At 45.7% G+C, this 5,509-nt stretch overlaps 1 long non-coding RNA gene across 1 annotated transcript; it reads left to right on the plus strand.

Annotated features, from left to right (window-relative positions):
• The first annotated feature begins 400 nt into the window (after positions 1 to 400).
• Positions 401 to 5,236, plus strand: LOC138274842 (uncharacterized). The gene is made up of 3 exons (XR_011200397.1): positions 401 to 607; positions 1,003 to 1,048; positions 3,625 to 5,236. It is a non-coding gene; the product is annotated as an uncharacterized lncRNA (long non-coding RNA).
• The last annotated feature ends 273 nt before the right edge of the window (positions 5,237 to 5,509 follow it).

Consider the following 5,509-nt stretch of genomic DNA (forward strand, 5'->3'; position numbering starts at 1 on the left):
TCTTTAGCCCACTGTGCGTTTCGTTGGCTATGCCTACACACTTTCAGCTAGTTAGGCCTTACTTGTGTAGTGTTTGTCAGGCGTGTCGCGATCGCTGGAATAAATCCGCGGACACAGGGGTGTGTTTGACCGCGTGGTTGGGTGCGGCCTAGGCATAGTTATTATTAGCGCCACAGGTTGTGCTCCGCGTCGATGCCTAACGCTCTGCCCCCGACCGCGCCCTTTTATTACCTTTATAGGCCTCGGGGCGAACCAAACACTGCCCCAGCAGGTGGGGGTACATCTTTCCTGCGGGCGCGTGCACGGCTATTGCTCTGGCTGCGCCCCTCTTACGTTGGTGGTGTCCGGTGGCCGCTGCGTCACTGGCCCGCGCCACCACACCTTGGAGGGGGAGCCAGTGGACAGCTGCGGATTTCTATACTCTGGGTCTCTTCAGTGGTTGCGCTTTTTAAACATGAATGTTGCTAAAGCGCTATTGAAGTACGTTTTGGACTAGGGCAAGTGCATATTGTTTTGGCAATCCCCGTTCCTTGGGGAGGGGAACGTATCTGCCGGAAGTTGCATCCTTCCATCTAATTCTGAGCATGAAATGGTTGGTTTGGAAAAGGTGACTCCCTCGCCCCCTTAAATTGCATCTGTTGCTTTTGATAGAGCTGGTTCTACCACGGTCCTTTTAATTTAAATTCCGTACTTAACGTTAGCTTGCTTTAATCAAGTTGGTAAACTTGTTTTCTACAGTGCTAGCATTTTGTTTCCAAAGTCCTCTAATTCCACATTAATGTTCTGCTCTGAGCAGCCATCAGTGCAGACTCCCATGTGTGCTTGTATATACCAACAATGAATTTTAGAACTACAGCTTTATTTTTTATTTTTGGGGATGGGGATGGGGGGTGTTGGCTTCATTCTGTGGTGTGAAATGTTTCCCAGCTAAGCTTATAGCAGGATGCCAATTACGGGCCCCTGTGCTAATTTCATTGACTGCCTGTTTTTCTTCCCTTTTAGTTCCTAACCAACTCAGAAGTTTTGAAAGGCCTGCCAGAGGCGACTGGTAAGCTAATGCAACCTTTCTTCTTCAACTTGACTTACATCCCTAATGACTTCCACCTCTGCTGAGCACCTAATCTTCAGCGAACTGGTAGAGGTCAGCTTTAAAAGGAACAGCAGTAATCTGCACCATATTAATATTTATGAGATCCTCAAGCCCCCCGCTGCCCAGTCCACCTGGACCTGGTCATATGCCTGCTGGGCATGTGTCTGTTGCAGCACAACGCCAGCTGCTGGGAGAGCGTTGACATCACCCCTGCCGTGCTGCAATGGATGGTGCACGGGCAGCCCAGCCCCATGGCTTTGTGGTGGAGGTCGCCCACTTAGACAGTGACATGGGGCTGTGCCAAAGACATGTCCACATGTGATCCCCTCCACTATGTTGCATGTGGCTTCATGCTGCCCTTCGCTCGCCTCTGGTCCTCTCTGCTGCACAGATGGCTTAAGACCGAGCTCTCCTCTCCAATGCTGCAATCTGTGCGTCAGTGTTGCCAGCATATGCCCTCAGGAAGATGCAGGTGAGGATTTATGTGGACATCAAGTGTAGGACCAGTGGAATGATGTGGCAGAGAGGAACAAATTATGCAGCAGTGTTGACCAATTTCTATGGCAAGAAAAATCCAGTTCTGCATTTACAACGCCAATAGCTCTAACTCTCACAAAAGCGAGACCTATTGCATTGCAAATGCTTCTTTTGCGATGCAGCATTTCGCAAGCAGGAGACCTAGTAAGCAATTTGAATTATCAAACTTAAGGCAGTGGACCACGGTCTGAACCAAGACAGGGAACTCCTTGTATTCCTTTATTGTTGCCTTAGGAAATGTCTATATATAACACAAAGACGTTATAATAAATGTGTATCTATATAAATATAAATTCACTTAAAAAAAGAAAGGTTACAGGGACATTACAGTTACGTTCAGAATAAGTTCAGAAGGTTCAGAAGCAGTTATAATAAGAGTTATTTTGAGTAACTATAACTCATGCCCTACAATAACTATAGCTTGCGCCGCCATGCACAGTTTATTCTTCAATAAGTTGACTACTAATGTTTCATTGATATTTTTATTGACATTCTAAAAGTTGTTATGAGTGCTGTAATATCTGGGGTGATTGCAAGTGCATGGCGAGAGTGCAAGTTATAGTTACCTTAGGGCAAGTTATAGTAACTTGAAATAATTCTAACTATAACTGCTGAATTTCTATGCGTTTGTGTGACTAAATTCAGAACCTAACTATAGTCTCCCTGTAACCTCTCTGAAAGGTCACCCCAAACTTTTTGCCTTCCTCCTCTTCTTTTTCTGACCTAATTTTTGCTGGCTTTAAGACCCTGGACACTTTATCACTGCTAACCAGTGCTAAAGTGCATGTGCTCTCTCCCTTAAACATGGTAACATTGGTTCATTCGCAATTGGCATATTTGATTTACTTGTAAGTCCCTAGTAAAGTGCTCTACATGTGCCCAGGGCCTGTAAATTAAATGTTACTAGTGGGCCTGCAGCACTGGTTGTGCCACCCACATAAATAGCCCCTTAACCATGTCTGAGGTCTGCCATTGCAAGGCCTGTGTGTGCAGTTTCACTGTCACTTGGACCTGGCATTTAAAAGTACTTGCCAAGTCTTAAACTCCCCTCTTTCTACATATAAGCCAATCCTAAGGTAAGCCCTAGGTAACCCGTAGGGCAGGGTACTATTTAGGTAAAAGGCAGGACATGTACATATGTGTTTTATATGCCCTTCTAGTAAAAATCTCCTAAATTCATTTTCCACTACTGTGAGGCCTGCTCCTTTCTGTCAGTAAAACTATTGCAAGTGTTATAAGGTTCTTCCCTCAGCAAAAGCGATTCCCCTTTTCTCTGTACCCACGTTGGTTGCAGCGGCGTCCTCACTTCCGGTGGCTCTTGCGGAGGCTGTTCATAGAACTAGCCTCCTCAGGTTTAGTTGCCACTCAAGATGGTGGCCGCAGATCCTTGAGAGGTCAGCGGTCTAGTGTTTCTACTTTAGTCTTGTGCATAGCTTCCCTCCAGCTGTTTGTCTCTGGGAGCCCTGCACTTCAACTGCCATCCAGAGGAGCAGTGTTCCTGTGACGCTTGGCTTCAATGAGAATTCTTTCAGTATTGAGTAGTTAATTTTTTTTTTCTTGGTACGGTGTGCACATCCGGACTTGCCAATATATATTCATATACATAGATAGTTACATTCATATAGAAATATATATAAAAACTCTTCGCCTTGCATACTCACCAGTCTTAAGAGACAAACCTCTGAACTCAGACCGATGCTTTAGAGATGCTGTGATAGAGAAATCCGAACTTTGAGAAGGAAGTTACTATTTCTGTAAAAGACAATAGTAAATGATACATTTGTGTACTTTTGGACTGTTCTTCAGAGAACCTTAGATTTATCCTCTGACTTCAGGAGAAAAGAAGATTCTGAGATAACATTGTTCTTTAGAGAGAGAGGCTAGTCTCTCAAAATATCCAGGTTAGGAGAGCGATTGTATTGGTTGAATGAGAATGACTGAACCGTTGAATGCACAGTAGGAATGTACTCATTTATGCTCTTATCACCCCACTGCAGGTCCTTCCCTTAAAGAAATCCCGAAAAGAAGAAAAGTGCTAGTTTACAGAAGCACACGCAGAATATCCTATCTTCAAGTGGGAAACACTGGCAGGAACTGGATCTGGAGGTGGTCTTTCTTTTTCTATTCCCATTCCCCTTTCCTCCTAGTGGATGCACGGTTCAGATAATCAGTTAAGGTCTGAGCACGCATCTGTTGGAGGGAGTTGGGTAAAAGGCATCTGCTCCTGTGGAAGTTTGATTCAATTGGTAAACTTCTGACAATTTCATAGACTAGCATTAGGACTGCCCTCATCTACTTTTTGAGTGGCAGATTCTGATCATAAAGGGGTAACCAGGACATATTTAGTATGGCCAGAATGATAATAGAAAATCCTGCGTATTGGTTAGGTTGGATTTTATATTACTATTTTAGAAAAACCACTTGTAGAAAGTGAGCATTTCTCTACACTCAAAAAACATCTGTGCCTTGCAGCCTGTCTCCAATCAACGTCTGGGCTGGGCTGGTTGACAACTCCCTTGTGTATTTCACCCAGACAACCACAAACACAGGACACTCAGACACACTTGCATTCATCTGCATATTAAATGGGTCTTCCTGGGCTGGAAGGGTGGAGGGCCTGACACTTACATTAAAAAGGCCAGTGGCCTGCCCTCACACAACGGACTGCCAAACACCCTACTGGGACCCTTGCAGACAGGATTGAACTGAATGGGGAACTTGTGCACTTCAAAACCACTCTTTCAAGTCTCCCCCACTTCAAAGGCATTTTTGGGTAAATAAACTGGGGCTCTGACCCCATCAACTCAGACACTTCTGGACCTGAACCTGCAACCTGTCAAGAGGAACTGCCTAGCTGCCCAAAGGACTCACCTGGACTGCTTTGCTGAGAAGGACCTCTGACCTCTGACTTTGCTGAGAAGTGCTCCTCAAGGGCTTGGATTGAGCTTGCCTCCTGCTTCCTGAAGTCTCAGGGCCCAAAAGACTTCACCAGCTAGCTTTTTGCTAGTTTCCAACTCCAGAAACTCTGGAACGACACCAGCAACGCCGCAGCCTGCTCGTGCTCTGTGGACCTCGCTGCATGCAACAACTCCCGCCTTCAACACAAGTCTGACATTGCCGCAACTCCGCTGACGTCACTCAGGGTCCTCGCGACACCACAAAGTCAACACATCACGCCCTGACGAACTCGAACCAATGACCCTGCCAGGTCACAAAGGACCAATGCATCGCAGACGCTGCTGCTTCAACTCCCCTGACCTCTGGACGTAACCGACGCTGCACCACCTGCTTCACAGAGTGGAACCGAAGGCTCACCTCCTCGGATGCCGTAAGGTAATAACGCCGCACCAACTCCACCGACGCCTCTCTCTGACTCTTTGTGACGCCATTGTTCTTCATTTTCCAAAGGTACTGTACTTGGGGGTCTGTGTGACTCCGTGACCGGCACTGGTAGTGTCGGATTGTTGGGAACGACTCCGTCAACTATGCCGTCTCATCCTCAGTTTGGAGCTATGGTATCTTCTAAGCCCTTTAGTTGGATTTATTCTTTAAACATTCATAACTCTGCTTATGTACATTGGATTTTCATTGTTTTGACCTTATTTTATTCAGATAAATATAATTTTTTTTTAAACCTGTTTGGTGAGCATAGGACTTGTGTTTGTTCAGTGACATACAATAGCTACGTGTACACTACATACCCACAGTTGAAGGTCAATTTGATTTGTTCTCTTTTTGCTGCAATTTATCCTAAACAACATGTCTCTGGCTTGGTATCAAGGCGGAGCTGGAGAGTTTGACCTAGCTAAGCTGGAGGCATACACTGCCAGCCAGCTGAAAAGTTTCTACAAGGGGATGGGAGTACCTACTCGGGAAGCCTCC

Source organism: Pleurodeles waltl, chromosome 2_2 (genome assembly GCF_031143425.1).
Source record: "Pleurodeles waltl isolate 20211129_DDA chromosome 2_2, aPleWal1.hap1.20221129, whole genome shotgun sequence".
Classification (NCBI taxonomy): Eukaryota; Metazoa; Chordata; class Amphibia; order Caudata; family Salamandridae; genus Pleurodeles; species Pleurodeles waltl.